We start from the raw sequence: 19630 nt of genomic DNA on the forward strand, positions 1-19630 counted from the left end.
GGGGACAGGGGCTGTGTGTGCTCTGCAAGGGGACAGGAGCTGTGTGCTGTGCAAGGGGACAGGGGCTGTGTGTGCTCTGCAAGGGGACAGGAGCTGTGTGCTGTGCAAGGGGACAGGGGCTGTGTGTGCTCTGCAAGGGGACAGGAGCTGTGTGTGCTGTGCAAGGGGACAGGGGCTGTGTGTGCTCTGCAAGGGGACAGGAGCTGTGTGCTGTGCAAGGGGACAGGGGCTGTGTGTGCTGTGCAAGGGGACAGGGTCTGTGTGTGCTCTGCAAGGGGACAGGAGCTGTGTGCTGTGCAAGGGGACAGGGGCTGTGTGTGCTGTGCAAGGGGACAGGGGCTGTGTGTGCTCTGCAAGGGGACAGGAGCTGTGTGCTCTGCAAGGGACAGCGGTAGCCGCTGGCCCGGGGCGCTTGCAGACTGTGCTCCACAATGCGTACCCAAAAACCAGCCTGTGGAGAGGGGAGAGCGGAATCCACTGCCGGGGAGAGCCGAGCCGAGGTTAAAAATCGTTTAGAAAGTGTTGTAAAATAGTTGGTAATTGTCAAGCATGTTAGTTGGTTGTTACATTGTAAAAGGGGCTAGAAGGGTAGTTATAAGGAATACGGGACTCGACACCTCGGTAAAGTGCACCACGAGCCAGCCTGGACAGAACTGTAATGGGCCAATCCCGCGCCTTAAACCTTCATGCAAATGAAGGATCCAAAAAGAAACCAATCCAAGTGGACAAAAAACAGGATGAAAAGGGGCATCTGACCCTCTGAGTCCGTGCCGCTCCACCGGGAACATCATGGATATAGTCGGGACATCGCTGCCCGAGGAGCCCCAGCGCCGGCGCTGCAGCATCCCGGCGGGAGAGCTCCTGCTCCGCCCGCGGGCCATCAAGCTTTAGGCCTTTCTTTTATTATAATAAATGCTGAAATCACTTCAGTACCGGGAGTGTGGTCCCGTTTTTAACACTGTGTGTCCATGGCAGGGACGGCGACCCCGCTGGTCCTCTCACAGCCGGTCGGGACAGCCCCGCAGAGCTGACCCTGCTGCGGGGTCTGGCCATAAAACAACAGCGTGTCCAAGCAAACCCTGCTCACTTCTCTTGGAGAATTGGCTGGCAGAGCTGTGACTGTCTCTGCTTTTTCTTAGATATTTTAGGAATGACCTTACTCTTTGCTGCCTGCCTGGCAGAAGAGGTCTCTGCATTTATTACTGAACCTGAATTATATTAAACCCAATCTAGGTGATCCTAATAGCCTTTTCTGGCCTTAGAATCTGTGAGATGTATTAATCTCTGCTAGATGAAATAATATTTTCTGGACTAATATATTAATGACTCTTTCTTTAAATATTTTAATACCTAAAACTGGCAGTCTCTGTCACTTTCATTTCATTTTATCTTTCCCAAAATAATAAACAATAAAAGTGTATATTCAATCTACACAGAAAAAGACCCTTAGGAATTTTTCTCTCTCCCCCTTTTTCCTTCACCCTCCTGGGACTCACCAGCTCAGCTGGCCATGGTTTTTGATAGCTGATAGCTGTTGGATTCTATTAGCTAGCACTGCAGGCCTTTGAACCTCTGTGTGCATAAACTAGCTTCTCAGCCACTTACTTAGCTTCTCATGATTATTTCTGGGAGAAGGCGAATCACTCCTTCTCAAAGATGCAGCTGTTGGCCAAAGCATATTCCATTAAGTTTACTTAGCACTAAGCCATTACTACTGTTCTTGGCAAGTCTCATTCTTTCTAAATCAATTATATTTGACTTGTACAGTGCAACCATGAGGAATGAACAAGCACATTTGCAATCCCCACCACCAGTGAAACCATCACAAGGTAAACACACATAAATGTACACAAACACACACAGGCACACACACACTGATTCTTGCCAAAACAAAGGAAGCTGATCCTGAGTTGAATATAAAATCACACTGAAAACAGTTTTAGCTTCATTAATTCTGGCTTCTTGCTTACTGGGATTTGCCAGTCTCTGGCAGACCCAGATGCAGATGATCTGAAGATACTGGAAAAGCTGAACTCCTGTTTCCAAAGTCCAGAAATAAGCTGGAAATAAAAACAATAGTGCCTGAAAACCTGTTTTTGTTGTGTTTCCAGTTTAACTTTAGCAATGCTTAGAAAGCTGAATGACAGCCCAGGAATAAATAGCCCACATTTTGGGGTGCCTTTTTGATCCTCCCACTGCTGCAAGTGGTACACTTTGGCATCCCAGCCGAAGCTGATCAGAGGACAACAAGCACTTCTTGAGGTTTGGAGACCTGTTTTCTTTCCACATTAGAGCAAGGAAAAATAAAATAGAGGTGAGTTGGAGGAGGGCTGTGAATATGTCTGAGTGATCTGAAAGGATCAGATGAAGGAAGGAAAGTGGGTGGGAGGGAAAAGCACCTGGACCATGTTCTGCCCTACCAAGTGCAAGTGGCCTCACATTTGGTCCTGGAGGAGGAGCCCCACCCTGGCCTGCTGACAAGCACTCAGTCCACTCTGGGCTTGGCCACTTTCCAAGGGATGCTTTGGTGGTAACTTTTCACCAGACATAATTGCAGTTCCCACAGTGTGTGTGATGGATACCACTATAAAACTTTCTGAGCTTGCTACCTTTGGGGATTTTTTCCCTTTCTTTCTGTGTAATCCACCCTTCTGCTGTCCTGAGTGATACACTGTCATGCAGAGCTAAGAGGTGACTTTTTTTCAGAAGCCATTACAATGATACACCACTCACCAGAGAATGACAAGCACTTTTATCTCACTCCTGTTCTTGGAACTATGGTGCTTCTCTTTTTTGCCACTTTAGTCAATCATAACTATCCATGGGATTGTGAACACTGAAGCAGGATTCCAGATCTCCTCAACTTTTGTGCTCATGCTAACAGCTACCACACACTTATACATTGTTTACATATGTAATGAATGGGTTTTTTATGTTACATGAAATTACTTCAAATTACTTACAAATTGCTTCAGCAGGGCTGATTAAATATTGCTCTTCCTTCCTTCCAAGTTCTAATTCTTCTCCTGCTAGTGGCTCAGCTGTAGCTGAATGCTGCAGGTTCTGATTCCTTCAGACAGGAGAGCTTTGAGCTCAGGTCCTCTACGTTGCATTTAGCTGGTGTTTTAACCTGTAAGGTAGAGAACAGGAAGAGGATGGTATTTTCTTCTGGTCCCCACAGATAAATCCCTCTATGCCCAACATATTTAAAACATATTTAGCTTCAGTGACAAAACATAGACAGCATACTGCCTTTGGTATTCCTCTTTGTCATCTGAATCTCCACATCCATTTTGGGAGGAGGTCTAAGATGGTGAATGAGAAGTGGGTGGGTGACTAAAATCTTAAACTGTTCCTTGTTTGTCACTATGCATATATATTTTTGTCCAGTTCTCCATCCATAGCAGACCGGCTGGGGAGGAGGGGGACTGGTGGGAGGGAGGGTTCTCTGTCTGTCTGGGAAGCTGCATTTACCCTTTTCAGGAACTAAAACTAAAGAAAATAAAGCCAAGAGGGTCTCATTGGCATGTACCTGATTGTAACCTGCAAACACAGCAATGGGGCTGACTGATCTCAAATCCAGTTACATGTCTCCCCAGAAACCTAGAAGACTGAAGAAAATACTATTAGATACCAACAGAAATAGCAGCAGGCAGATTATCTTTTGATAAACAATGATTTCATACTTTGTTGAAGCAAAAGAGAAGAAAAAAAGGGAAGTGGAAACATGAGGGGGAAAAATAAAAATGACAGATTAAGATTGAGGAAATGCTATAAATTAACAAAATATTGATCAAAAACATTAGCAGAATTTAGGAAGCCACTGCTACTTAGATGCTAGAACACTCTGTTTTAGGGAGCTGCATGACAGCTAAGCTTTTCCAGATGTCAGGGAGTTCCCATGCTTTATATTTCTGCAGAAACACAGGGGTTGGCCACTACTTTTTTCTGTCTCTCATCACCAGTTGGTGGCAGATAGACCAGGGTTTTACTGGAGCTGCCCCCTGAGCTGGTGTGGTGTGAGCCTCACATCCCAGGAAGGAAAAGCCCCCAGCCCCAAGCTGGTGCTGTCCTCTTGGCAGGAGCAAACCAAGCCAAGACAGATTCAGACTCAGCACAAACATCAGCCCTTTCTGCCATACCTTGGCCTTAGGCTCAGGGGAGGTTGGCTCTGGCAGCTCACTGAGAGGGAACAGGATGGCTGAGAAACCCTTTCAAAAGCTGAAAGTTAAAACCTGATAGTTACAGTCCTGTTATTCTTGCCTGATTTGTGGTTTGTGAATGGCTCAATGTCCCATCAAGCCCTTTTCACTCCAGCTCAAAACAGCACGGGTGAGTCTGCTGATAGTTTCGATAGCAGCAATTTTCAAAGCCTCAGCCACAATACAAACTGAGGGCCTGATCCAGAGATAATTGAAGTGTTTCCCTGAATTGAATCGGAGCCTAAAAAGGCAGAGCCAGGAAGGGAAAAATAAACTTTACAGAAGTGAATAGAAATATACTCGAAAATGAATTCTGGAGGCAGCTTAGTCCAGCTGCATGGCTTTCCCTGCCTTTGGCAATGTGGCTGCTGGCCCTGAGAGCGCCAAGGCTGAGCATTATTATGGGATGAGAAGCTTTCTCTAAGCTGCCCCATCTCTGAATCAGAGGTGAGCCCCATCAGCAGCCCTGTGCTCCAGGCATGTTCCCACTGCCCCATTTCCAGGACAGGTGTCAGTGAGATGGAGCCGTGCTCAGGGAGCAGAAATCTGGTTTGCACCCCTTGTAAAATTGCTGCCCTTCTGCCTGTCTGCTTGCTTAATGGTTTTTTCCCCCCTGCCACCAGGAGTAGGTACAGCAGTGAGCAAACTTTGAGATTGCTGCTAACCCACATAGATTGCCTGCTTATTTTTCCCACCAGGCTCAGAAAGTTGATTAACTTTAGATGGACTAAGGCTGATTCAAAGCCTGCTGAAATCTGTAATAAATCACTGAAATGAAAATATAATTTTACTTATAACAATGACAAAATGCCCTTTGACATCTGTAGACAGGCCAAAATTCCACTTCAAGTACATGCATGCTGAACCACAGTTAATGAAGAAACATATATATTAGCAGTTAAAAAGAAAAAAAACCAAAAACCAAAAACAACAACAACAACAACAAAAAAAAAAAACAACCAAGGAGGGTGAAAAACATTTTTGTAAAAAATTAAGCAGATGCCAATTGTTCCTGCATTTTATTTGTAGTCTTTATGCAGGATAACTTTCCTAACTTAACACAAGAGAGAATCCCAATACATTTTATGACCTGGAGAATTAAGTTTGCATATCATCAGCATGGAAGCACCTGATTTTAGGATGGAAAACATTCAACACAGCTGTTGTATTTCTGCAACTGTTCTGTGAGAGCTTTGAATGTTCTCTGCTCCCAGCACAGAGTGGGTTTGTAATGTTGAAGATGCACAGTTTGTGAGAAGGCTGGAAGGGGGCTGTACATGTGAATGTGTGTGTGGGGACACCTTTGTCCCACTTGCACTTCCATTTATGCAGCAGATGATGAATCATATTGTATAATTACATAGATAGAAAGTTATTTGATGTTTAATTTTGCCTAGACAAATGTTAGTTGCTTCCTAAGCAGTATTTTCTCCCTATCAGTGTCTTCCTAATAGCTGTGGATTTTTAATTACTGATAATTAGTATTTACATGGAGCCTTTAGCAAACAATTCCTGAAGTACTTGTAGTAATTACATATGTAAATTGTTATGAAAGAAAAATATTTGCAGCTTGACAAAAGCAAAGCTGGGGAAGTAGGCAGAAAGCAGAGGTCAAGTTTTGATGTTTAAAAATGAGGCAAAGGTAGGATAAAGTTCTGTGTTTTTCTACACAATCAAATAAAACAGAACCAATCTACCAGGAATTTCTGTGTGACTTTTTTTTTTTGTGAGAACAGAACTGAGAACAGCTTCTGTTGATTCTGATTTATTGATACTGACAGGAAGAGTGGAAAAATACATATGTGATGCCTTTTCTTAGGTGGCCTTAGCAGTCCTGGAGAAGGGTTGGAGGAAGTGTCTTGCTGAGACACTGGACTCTGCGTGATACTGTCAGAGAGCAGATGGGCTTATAAAACAGGAGACAGATGAAACAGAACTGAGAAATTTCTGCAAATCTCTCAGTTAAGAATCCCTGGGCAATGCTGAGCTCCCAAAGTCCTTTCTCAGATTTTGGACAAGGCTGCATGTCAGAAATATCAATCACAGACACAGTTCAGATGGGTGAAGGGAGATAACAGACTTACAGCACATGTGTGGAAAGAGATACAACCCTCTTTCTGTGCTGCCTGCATAATTCTTGCCTATCACATCTGGCTCTTTCTTCAGCCACAGCTCTGAGACTCAGACCCACAACAGCATCTGTGACCCCTAAACCTCTGCATGCCTCTTGGAGCTGTGATTGTTTCTGTTACTGAGCCCTTCTGGGCTCACATAAGAAGGCTAATTTTTTTTATTGTTAGAAAGGGAAATTAGGTTTCGTTACTTATTACAGAGATAAAAGCTGAAGTTCTCTCTCCTTGTGAATGTTTTAGGAACCTGCTGAGCTGATCAGCTCTGTTGTCTGATGAGCACTCTGCAGTGACATGAAGAGTAGATGAATTAAAGGCTTTGTCTGCTGCTTGTTCTTATTCTCTCTCTTTTTAACATCCTAAAAGTCCAGTAGGGACAAGCAAATAACAGTCCAGCCCAGTTCTCCCTAGCCACACTTGCCTTGTCAAAAACTGCCCAGGAGCAACCCATATGCCCCCCCTCCATGGATCATCTATTCCATTAGTATAAATTATTAAAATGAAATATTTTACAAGTGGCTACAGACCTATTCTGAATTAATCCCTTTATTCCATTATGAGACAATAAACCTTTACATTTCTGAGAGCTCTTGTCAGACATTCTGCTTCACTCAGGAATAAATATATTCAAAGGTTGGGAGGCTCTTCCTCTATCCCACTACATTCATATTAATCAGGCTGGCCAGCATGTAACTCTGCAGATAGCAATCATCAGATGTTCCTTCCCAGAGAAATTTGGTTTACAGCTCCACAGGCAGCACAGATCACATTAGGCTCAGGCCCTGGTCTTCTCCAAGGAGGTCTAAGTGCTCTGGCAGGGCAAGCTGGACCCGCTGCTGAACTGTGCATAACTTCACAGAAAATAATTTGCTGTTGCCTGATTGGTGCCTGTTACATCTGTAGTGGGAGCTGATTAATCCAAAAGGCATGCCAGGCTTATCAAAACTGTGATCAGAGGCAGGCTAATCTCTCTGGCAAAAGCATGGAAGACTGAGAATGAGCACTGAGCTAAAGCTGTGCCTCTGGCTTCCCCAAGCCATGAGATTCCTTTCTTCCATTGTTATATTCAGATGGCCAGTATTGATTACTGCTGTAAAGAACCTGGAAAGTGATGAACCAGCTCTGTTTCGTTTTCTATCTATAGGTGAAATGTTTTTCAGACATTTTATGCAAGTATTCTTATTTGCTTTTGGGGGGCAACATAGCAAGATCTGTACAAGCAGGATCTTCTTAGAGCTAAAAGAGGAAGATATGGATTTAGAAAGAAATCTGAGTGAGTAAACTCTAAATTGGGGCTTTTAAAGTGCATGTTTTCAGTGAAGTCTCATGCTGGCAGTGTGTGCTGTGTGTGGATACTTGCTTGGAATGGATCCAGTGGCAGGGTCCAGACTCATCAGGGATAAAGGGTCTCCCAGCCAAGTCTTCAAAGCAGTTTCACAAAATCAAAGGCTTTCAAATTTAAGTGAAGGCATATTATCCAGTTGCCCATACAGCTTTAACTTCATTCTTATTTTGAGATGATACATGCTTTCATTAGGACTATTTTATTCAGAAGAAAAAATTGTGGGAGCCCAGAAATCTGACATTTCCTAATACTTGAGTGCCATCTAAATTAGTCTTCTTTTGCACAGTTCTGGGTGTATGTCACTTTATATAATTAGTCCAGCTTTTTTAAGCAATGGGAGACTACCACTGGTAACAGTGTGCATATAGAAGCTGATGAAGTATGAGCTGAATAATTCTTTTTCTCTGAAGAGTACAAAGGAGGTACAGGAAGACTTGACCATCAGACTGCCCCTTTTCCTGGACTTTAAATCATATCATATCAACACTATGGTGAAACAGCTTCACAGTTCTGCTACTGTGCACACCTAGATGTATCACAGCTTGGATGAAAGGAAAATTTGGGCACCTGCCTCCTACTCAGATTATGCTGAGGGTTGTTAGATTATGCTGAGGGTTGCTGAGTTGCCCTAGGACTGTAACACAAGCCATGACCAAGCCCTGTCATGTCACCTCCTGGGGTTTGCTGATGACAGCACAGGTGTGACTTGACTACAGTAATTTCTGGAGCACATCTGCCTGCTCAATCATCTTCCTGCAGGCTGTGCTGTTCAGTTATTTCCCTCCTACCCACCTTGTGAGCTGCCCTGCATGTGGGGGGCAGGGAGAAGAGAGAAGGAACCTGGAAGTCTAATTTGCAGACCTGAGACAACAAAGGTATGGAAAGAGAACACAAGATTTTAAATTCCTTCCTTCCATAATTTTTTTCAGCCCTGGCTCACCAGGGCCTCACTCCACTTGGTTTGGCCACTGGGATGTGGCATCAGACTTCACCCAAAGCACTGTCTCCTGTTCTCCTGCTCTTTGTCACTGACACCACCACAGACCCTGATGTAGCTTTATCTCTCTGCACCAGGGATCAGTACTGAGCCTTGGGCTAAGATTCCCAAAGCCAGGTAATGAGTGTCTTAATTTGGGAAAGTGTGGAGGAACAATAAAGGCAAATTCACCTCAGAAAATGCTGAGTCGAGCATAACTCTAGAAGATGTGAAGGAGGAGCACCTTGAGCACCTTGTCAATGTGCATCATGTCATCCTGATGTGTAAGATTTTATTTTATTGACTTAAACAAAATAAATCTATTGGCCATTTTCACCCTTGTCCCAGCAGTTATTTACTGCAGTTTGTCAGCTGCTAGCAAAATAAAAGCATATGCAAACACATAATGCTCAGTGGCATCTTGTCAGCCTGCCATTCTTGAATGGCTGTTCATCTTACAGCATTTTACCTTTCTGTGGCAAAAAGAAAACCTTCCTGGACCTGACACCTGAAACAAACAGCACATGAAAAGATGCAGAACAAGTTCTCCATTCCTCCAAAGTGTGCCTTATACTCTTACTGACCTAATTTTTAGAGACTTGATAGGTTTTTAATGTAGCACCCGATGTCAAAAGAGAGTTTATAGAAAGTATTTTCATTAACAAGGTCTTAATTCTATTCCCTTTCAGCAGATCCCTGCTCTTAGGGCTCTCTTCATCATAAATTTTCTCCAGTCAGCCTACTCAGCTTCCAAGCAGTGACAGTCTTTCTTTTTCTCAGATTAAAGTATTGATAATCAAATCAGCATTTAGATAATAGAGCCCTTAATGTTCTGAGCAATTTTAGACAGCTGAAGCAAACTTTGTCATCACGAGCCATGATTCCTTACAGTATCCAAACAATACATCTAGGTTTGAATTAAAATGAGGCCTGTCTGATGTGGGGTGGGAATGTAGGCAGCCAGCTAATTGAAATTTCCTCCCATAGAAGGGAAACAAGGCTTTTTTTAACCAAGAGAATTTCATTAAAAAAAAAAAGGAGAGGAAAACTCTGTCTGAGAGGGTGTTGGTTGTACATTCCTTTTCCATGAATGGTTTGTCTCTTGTCATATTTACACACAAGTGAAACTCAAATGCATGTCAGCAATTGAAGAGTAATCAGCAGAGTAGTGTGCCTCCTTTATACTGAGGCCCATAAATCTCACTCTGTGCCATTATTGGTGTAAGTGGAACAGATGTATTGATTATTTGCACCTTTGTTCCGACTGGAATATTTACTGCAGTCCTCTGGCTGCTACCAAAAAATGTATGCGATAAATTAAGATTACGGTTCCGTTCTATCTAGCAAGTGATTGCTCCTGTGGAAAACAGAAATAACCATCAGAGCTATAAACAGATTATTATGGATGAGTCAAAATTACATTTAACTCATTTTGACTACAAAAAACTTCTTGGAAAAGAATTATTCCCCAATAGGACTATTTATTCCCAATAAGACAGGCATTGCCAATTAGTGTTTACTAGGACTTAGTCTATGAAGATTAAGACATGCTTAAAGTATTGAAGCATTGAAGCAAATTTACAGCAATTCCTTTTACTAACAGAAATACCATATATATTTATACACATAGATATGTACCACTGTATGTGTAATTATACATGAAAAATGAAAATTTTATTTCTTTACCCATATGTGTATGCATATCAATTATCAGGATGCTTCCTATGTGATGCACTGCATTTACATGATGATTGGAAGCAGAACAATTGCATTGTTGAAGGCTTCCTGACAGCACATCAAAAATTGAACTTGCAACTTAAGGTTGGAGTAGAGGATCTTGTCTCTTCTACCAGGGCAGAAATTGGGAAGATAAGGAGGTGAAGCAGTGCTGGAGGGCTGTGGAGAAACTCTGATGATATTTACCTAAGTGCATTGCTGCTTCTCTGTGTGCTGGGAGAATGGGGAGAGGAGCAGGTGAATATTTCCTCTTGGAGCAGTGGCCCCATGGCTGCTTTGCCACCTCCAGCACTGAGGCACCCCCAGATCACTTGGCTTCCCAGAACTAGTCCAGATGCAGGAAACCTGTCAGTCTTTCATCTGTATCAACCACTTCTGGCATCGCCAACTCATTACAGTCTCAAACAGATCAAACATTTAAAACAAATATACCATTGCACACATTCTCCTTTTTGCAACTCTCTATCCTAAATTTATCTTGAATATTCTGAGTGATACCTTCAGACCTTCCATGATCAGAAATAAGATTATAAGCAGAGGAGGTTCCTAATATTGAAACACAACTGCTTTTACTTGGCCTTGGGAGGGTGCGTAAGGTGGTCATGGTCAGAACAGCTTTGTATAAAGTCTGGCTGTGCTGCAAAAAAAGGAGAAATAAATAAACCTCACCAAACTAATAACACAAAATCAAAGCTGTTTTTCCAAATGAAGCCATAGGTTTGTCAAAGCCTTGTTCTTGGGAATACAGAGGCAGAGGATACAGGTATTCTCCATCTCACCTCAGTGAACTGGAATTTATATGTTACATTCTTGTCTGTGTGCAAGTAAGACAAACAAACCTGGCATATGCCTGATCACACCAGGTAACCACCAACAGCATCTGTATTGCTGATATTTTGAGACAGAGATTGGAAAATGACCTGGATTTATCTACTCTGAATACTGGATCATAATTTCAACATGGACTTTGGAAGCATCTAAAGCAGATGTCAAAGGAGAAGGGGATTAAAATGTGCATTGATTTTGTCAAAGAGGAGCTCGTTCCACACTAATCAATGACTTTCTCTTTGAAATAATATTGTAGATCTTGTCTGTCTTGAGTCAGGGAAGGGTATTGGTTGTACCATCATGTGTGAAATACAGATTAACAAACATGATGGGATTCACAGGGAAATAAAAAGAAATGGTAGGACCCTATCTTCCAGGGAGAGAGCAACAGAGAGGGTTAAAGGGGAAATATAAGGCTGAAGAAGATTCATTAGCAGAGTTCCTCAAGGATAAGGTCTGGTGCTAATTCTGCTCACTATTTTTATTAATGAGCTTGGCAGGACTATTAGGAAATTAACTAATATCAAACCAACTTACTGATGCCAAGGTGCTGGGAGGCACTCTTAGTGGAGAGAAGAGTGAACTGGCATGCAGGAACTGGACTGGCCTCAGAATTACTTGAAATCAAGGTCATGCATAAGGGAATAGTAATTCTGCTGCACATTAGGAGTTCACAACTTGGAAATGACTGTGGGGCAAAAAAGAAGAATATTACCATAATACAGCAGTAGAGTGGTCAAATTCACTCTAAATACATAAGGGCAGAAGCGTTTCTAAAAGTGAGAGGGAGGCACAAGAAAACTGTGCAAAGCCTTTGTGCATTGTATGCTCACCATAGGAGAGATGATTTCTGACTGCTGGAGGGACAGGGAAGGCAGGCAACAGGGCTGGGAAAAAACATCACCTACTTCCTAAGAGGAGACCAAAAAGCTTGGATTGTTTATCTTAGTGACACAAAGAATGGTGGTGGCTGCTGTGCAGATGCATTTGTGCGTTCAGCATGAGGACGTAAAACCTCTTTTCAAGGTGAAGGAGCTTCTTGGTATAAGCCACATGGGAACACACTTTGGCATCAGAAGATTGTATCTGACCAACTCAGCAAACAGATTTTGAAACAGCTTCTTGATTACAGACAGAGAAAAAACCTAAGGTTTTCAAAGGGTTACATGACATGGAATAGGTGGGGACTGCATCCCTGAGGACCCTTTCAGTCTGCCTTTCTGTGCTCTGCCAGGTCTGCATACAAAAAAAACCAAAAAAACATTCCTTTACAGGAGTCATCCTTCGGGAATATTTATATTTAATACCACAAATCTAGAAAACACTTGCCTTGGAAGTTATTTTAAGGAAAAGAACTAAGTCTATTTCTAAGTTTTTCAGCCAAAAGATGGTCTTGAAAGACAAGTCTTGAAAACATATCTTGGACAGAGCAGGAAGAACATCTGTGTCAGTTGTATTATGTCTTTTCTCCAAACTCCTGTCATGTTCAGATTGCTAACAGAAGCAATGAACACAGGTTTCCTGAGTCAAATCTAATCCCTCTTCTCTGTTAAGAGAGAAGGGTATGCCAGCTTTGAAACTCTTCTAACTACTCTGAAGACCACTTTTTTAAAAGCTCCCTTGAAATAGGGGAATGCCATTGAAACCACTTAATCTTTCCCCATGGAAGGCTGTTAAAATGAGATCCAGGAACTCCATGAGCAGTTGAAGTTACTTGTTTGCAATTGCATGTATATCAGAGGTCAAATAAAAGGGATTCTTTCCACTGCCTCATAACTAGAAACTCTCTGAAAATTGGCACCTACTTTGGTTCCCCAGCAGTAACATCTATGAATATTGCAATGTCTCTATTTAGACATACATTGATGTGTAAAAGGTAAAGACTACTTGCCAATATATATCTTTGGTGTAGTGTCCAGGAATAAAACCAGAAAAGTGCCAGGCACACAAAGAATGCCAGGATGCTGCTAATGCCACTCCTCCAAAGCCAGCCAACTGTTAAAGGCTGACATAAAACCAGGCCCAAAAAGTAATAGAAATGTAATCTATTCCCTACCAGCCAGAAATCCCAGTGTGCATGAGCTAACAATGTGGGAAATGTAAACCACGTTATCAGTCACATTTAGAAGTTATTATGATCCTCCTTCCCTCACTGTACAGACAGCCAAGTTCTGACAGCTCTGGCTAGTGAGCAGACTGCATCACTCACCATAATTGTACATCACCCCTCAGTAAACAGAGAGATATACTATAGGCAAGGCTGGTAGCACAGCCTATTAATGCTGCCTGCCTTCCTCTTGTTAGAGCCTGCATTTGGATACTCACAGCTTTGCTACTGTTTAATCCTTCCCACTGAAAATTCCCAGGCCTCAAGTTTCACATACAGAAAGTGTGGGGAAATATTACAGCTGAGATAGCCATGATACATAGAGTATCATCATACAATATCAGAAAGCTTCAACCCATCCAGAGTAACACAACACCACTTCAGAAGGCCTCAGGTGTCTGCCCATACAGAGTAATATCACATCACTTCAGAAGGCTATAGGCCTGCAGAGAGTAACATCACATCACTTCAGCAGCCTGCAAGTATCTTGTACTTTAGCCCAGCCTTTTATCCCCCTCACGGTTCATGCAGTGCACCTGTGTGCCCTGTGCTCCCTTTGTGGCTGGTCAGTGTCCCTGGGCACTCCATGGCTCATTGCTATGAGTGCTGCTCACCTGCTGCTCACAGCTGTGCCCACTGGGGATGAGGTTTCACCCAACTCCTCTCCCAATTATCACAAACTGTGTGCCTACAGGGAAAAAAGAAAAGCCAAGTTCGAGCAGTTCAGCTTCCTCACTCGCACTGAAGCCAGAGCTCTGCTGAGGGTGGGGTGAGGGAGTGGTGAGGTTATGAGGAGAGATGAGGCAGGATCGAGGCCTGTCCCATAGTGTGCTGTGCTCCCTGTTCTTGTCCTTTCACCCTCGTCTTTGTGCTATGAAGAAGGCCTGTCAGTAGGGTGAGTAGGTTAAGCGTGGCTTTGGGATCCTAAGATGTATGAGAATGCAGGGAACAGGTAGGGTTAGAGGGGAAGGGATGTCAAGGTTTAGCACACCTCAAGGGCAGGAGTGAGCCATGGCAGTCACAGCGATTCAGGGATGCTGGGGGAGAGCTGGGTGGTTGTGCAGCCTCTCCTCACCCACCAGCACCACACAGGACCCCAGCCTGAGTGTAGGGATTTAAATGATCAGAAAAGAGTTTGCTATCTTGATTTAGGAAGCTCTTCTGTCAGCTTGTGTTGAAAGGACCAGAGCCTTCCAGTTTGAACTCAAAGCAAAGCAAATGAGGGAAAACTCACACACCTGCAAGCTGTTAAAAGTGTGCCCTGCATTTAATGCTTTCTTTTCCCTTCTTATTTGGATCCTGAGCATTACTGTTCTATCATAATAAATGTTTGAATGATACTATAAATATTGATCTGCAAGGAAGCTGATAAAAATGAAGCATTGTTATGAGCATGTCGTGGGGGTTTCAGAGTGAATGTATTGACTGGTGTGCTTCACAGGTTCAAATTACTGATATTCACTGGTTAGTTTTCAGGGGTTTGTAATCATATCTTTGAAGCATAACAAATCAATTGGATACATAAAAGACTTCTAGGGGGAAAAAAATCACAAGGATACATTTGAAAAAAACACAGAAGTCCATATAGAATTTTTCAGAATCAGACACATCTAGGAGAGACAATAACACTCCATGTCTGATCTCTGGACTGTTGTGACTGTGATGAAAACTGTCTATGTTTTAACTTTATCTGATCAAGTTCTCAGTAAGAAACACCCTGAAAAGGGAAGAAAAGTTTTATGGCCAGAGAGCAAATAAAAAGAAGCAAGAGTTTGAAGGAAAAATTGAAAGAAAACTGGAAAAAAGAGCTGATAATGTGCAGTGCTGGGAAAGATGGAAATAACTGAGAATGGGCCTGTCCAAAACTCCTTGAGCTCTTTCCTTGGAATTTATACTGGAAACAAGCAAAATAATTCCATGAGGGTGTCTCCAGCTGTCCTGACTAATCAGTTTTACAAGGAAAACAGGCATTAATTTGCTATTTCTATCAGCAGCAAATTGCAGGGTCAGTGTCTGAAAATGAAAAATCCTGGCTGCATAAAGCAAGCTTGTGCTCAGCTGAAAATCATTGCAATAATGAATGCACTTTAACACATCTGTTACATCCTCCGGCTAAGAAAAATATTGCTTACAAGTAGGGTGTTTAATCTGGCCCACTCCTGTGACTTTCAAAGACCTGCACCATCTATTTAAAGGCACCACAGTCCTCATTAAAAACATTCACTTCTCAAGACTGGTTTGTGTGTATCAGTTGCCATCAGTGGTTGTCCTTTGGTGTGGAGTGAGTAGGAGTAGTGTGAATTAACTACTTGGTCCTTTCTGATTTTGAGTATTGTGCAGACATTATCTTGGATGGGAGAGACTTTGGAATTTCCCTGAAGCCAGGTTTTTATCCGTTTCATTGCTGAGTAAAAATACTATTTCCCAGTAAGGAAATGACTTCTTCAGGCTTACATTGCAGTTCTGACAAAATGCAAGGGCTGTGAAAAGGCTGGGTTTTTATTTGGGGGATATGACAATATCCCCCAATATCTACTTGGTTTTACCATTATCTTTCAATTGTGTGAGAACAGTGTCCAGGCAGCCCTGCCTAAATCAGGGTACATCTAAGCTGTATGCAAAGGACTGTCCCTGCCCAAGTTTAAATAAAGGAATAAAAAGGAGTGTTCACAGCAAAAAACCCAGTACTGCCTTAAGTGGTTGTGAATCCTCCAGCAGCTATTGCCACACTATGAGGGGCAGCCTGGAAGGTGTGTGTGTGTCTGGGCAGGCTCTCTGTGCTCACCACACACTAATCTCACCTCCAGGCTGTCTCTCTCTTTTCACTTCCTGCTGTATTTGTTATAAGAAGAGCAAGGACTGCTCTGGTTCACTTTCTGGTGGGGACTGCAGGGCCTTTTTCCTCTCCTTTCTGTCTCCATTGAAAGCCTGGCCCCTTGCTAGAAATCTTGTCCCATTTTTGCCCTGCTCCTCCACCAGCAAAGCACCAAAACATCTGCATTATGGGTATTTTACGAAGTGCACTATTTATATTTTATGATTTTTAAGTAAATTTCATCTGAAGCAGATAAAACTTTTTTTTTTCCCTGAAATTTTGGCAAAAATTATTAAAGAATGTCTCTTATTATTATTGGAAAGGTTCAATCCCTTCTTCCAGCATCCTTCCCTTACTCTTGTACCTAAAAGGAGAGCACCAACTTACCAGCTTGTGGATCAAGGTAACTTGGACAATGTGTTGTCAGCATGTGTGTAGCTTTATTTTTATCCATACATTTCTGTGGCAGGTCAGCCCAGATTAGTTTCCTACAGAAGCCTGGGGAATCTCTCCAGGCTTCTGTAAGAAACTAATCTGGGCTGACTAATTGGATCATTCATGCAATTGGTTCTTTTGTGACAAAGCTCTCTCTGAATACCTCAATGGCAGTCATGAAGGGCAAAGGTAAAGCATCTATGAGGTGTGACATGTGTTGATGGATGTCTCAGGAATCTCCAATGATCACATTTGAAAGCATGTTTTCACCCAACACAATGTTTATAATTCACACAGATTGCTAAAATAATAATAATATAAACTATAAGTAAAAATATGGTATTTGCAACAAGAACAAAAAGTAAAAAATATCAAAATGGAGGAATGTTTTTGGATACAGTTTATGAAAGGAGTAATCAGAATAAATTGGCAATGTTATGAAATCCTCATTATTTGGGATCTTCAAACCTATATTGGTTAAAACATAAAAACTTCCTGTTGGAAATGTGTCTGCCCTAGTAGAGAGTTGAACTATTTGACCTAAGAGGCTGTTTTGATCTCTATCTTCCACAATTATACAAAAATAGTATAACTCATTTGAATCTTTTTTCTTCCTGACGAGTGTATCTGCTTTCCTTCAGCCACAGGAAGCCTAAATCAGGTGGTTTTCCGAACTTTTTAATTAACTATCATGGAACTTGGAGGCAAACCAACTCTAGCTGATATGAGAGGTAGAAACTGTGGCAAGGAAAAGAGAAGGATTAGCTATTTAAATGACAATGGAGAATGACAAAGAGGGATGCCGACAGGACTGTGACTTGATTAAGATGGAGCTTTTCATTAATTTTTGTAGAGCAACTCTAATTGTTACAAAAACTATATTCAGCACTTTTCCATCATTTTAATCCTATTTCAAATGGATTTAATTTAATTTACTCAATGACTAATTTTTGGCTTTAAACACATTAATGAGTGGTCCAGTTTTTCCAAAGGGAAAAAGGGCTCTGGCCCCTGAGATCTGGACTGACATTCATTTGTATGTTTGAAAGCCCCTGCACATATGTTCCCTGTATAATTTCATCCCTTTCTATACATTAACTTCTAAAAGCCCTGTGTAGCTCAAAATTACTAGAAATTGTTATAATACCTATTTTGTATTACCTCTTCTTATTGGTGTTCATTGTTTCCCCAGCCAAGCCTTGCAGAAATGACAGCAACTACCAAATTCTACACAGTACTTGAGAAAATGCCAGAAGATGTCACACTGAAATTTCTTCATGAAGTGCCAGCATGAACCTTATTAGTAATTAAACTTGAACTGCTAAGTTAAATTTGCAGAAATTCAGACCTCTCTTTGTAAGAGTTCAGAGTTATCTGAGCATAATAAAACTTTGTTAAAGTCTCTCTGAGGGATTGTGGCCATTTGTTCAGGGTTGAGGACTCCTGAGATTGGTCTCTAAGCTAAACCTTATTTTGAAGGAAGAAGCATGCTTTCTTACTGCACTATCCCTCCAAAATATAACAAATGTACAGAAAGTCAAGACTCTGGCTGGCAAAAGATGCATGTTCTTTGCCAGCTCCCTTTGGTAACCTGCCCCATCTGATTATCTGTTTCAGAAAACAAAGTACTGAAGAGGAGATCCCCTTTCCCCACCCCAGCAGTTACAGACTTCTGAATTTTTTTTTTTATTTATGCAGAATACCTCAGTAGAGCTCTACTTCTCTATTGCTTCCAGTGACAGTGGAAAGACACAAAGACACAGTGTGTTCTGCCATTGTAATTTCAGTACATGTGAATCATCTCATTTTTACTTGCAGTGAAGAAACTGTCCACAGTTCTGTGTTAGTAGGTGGGAGTGTTGGGTAGAGAAGAGGTTCCTAAGTAAGTTTATTCTCTCTGTATTTAGAATTTTTCATTAAAAAACCAGAATATCTTCAATTTTCTGCATAGCGTTTTTCCACTATCCTTTCACAGAGTATTGACGTAAAAATCGGTCGCCACAAATATCTGATAATGAGAGTTTGAACTGTTTGTTCTGATAGGTCACACCATTTGTATCCTATTGATTCCATATGTGTACTGGAGGAGCACGTGTAAGGAAGAGAATTTTAATGGTCAAAGACCCCAAAGCTCTGAGGAAAGATAGGAAGCAAAACAGGGCTTGGGAATGGTGCCTCACTCACTATGTTTTACTTTTTGGTTTGTGCAGCAGGAAATAAAAATCATAAAAGGGTGATGTAAAGACTTACTGACTGACAAGCATGGACATGGAATTTGAGTCCCTTGTATTCCCTTATATAATGTATACATTACATTCCCTCATATCACTTGCACATAGCAAGTAATCACATATGCACGAGCAGCTATAATTTGCTGTGCATGGGCTTGTCATTGTCTGGACTTTGCTGAAGAATCCTAGAAGCTGTATTATGAAGAGATGCTAATTGTCATGGTTCCCTTCCCCAAAATGTACTGCGATCATTGCTGCATTCTGAGGGCTGCAGATTTCTTTCATGGCTGTGGACACAAATTCTTTGTCTCTGTGCTGTTTTTTGTCTGATGGAGCCCAGTCAGCCTCTTGTTTGGCTCATTTCCTCACTCCTTTTCCACAGGAGTACCCTTCCAGTAGATGGAAGTGCTTTTTCAGGACCAGATCCACAGTCTGGAGTCTGGATGCAACAGAAAATTTGGGAGAGTGTTGGCTGGGTCCTCTTTATGAGAGGAGGAGCAAGCTAGGTGTCAGCACAGTGAACTCCTACAACTGAGCACTTTTAGTGGTTTGGTATTCAAAGCATCAATGGGAGCTTAGGAGACATCAACAGTGGGCTGGGATGTCCCGCTTCAAAGCCTTCCCAAAGCCCAGCAAGGGTTGGAAGGTGCTGCCTGTGCTAAGGACATTCATGCCCCATAGCTGCAGGAGCTGGAGCAGTTTCCTCACAAAGCTGTGAGGGTTTGCAGCACTAAGAGCAGTGTCCCTGGCACTGACAGCAGCCTTGCATCTACTGGGTAGTATTTCTCATTTTTCATGTCAGCCCTCTTTGTGAGGGTGACTGTA

The sequence above is a fragment of the Molothrus aeneus genome, chromosome 6 (genome assembly GCF_037042795.1).
Source record: "Molothrus aeneus isolate 106 chromosome 6, BPBGC_Maene_1.0, whole genome shotgun sequence".
Lineage (NCBI taxonomy): Eukaryota > Metazoa > Chordata > Aves > Passeriformes > Icteridae > Molothrus > Molothrus aeneus.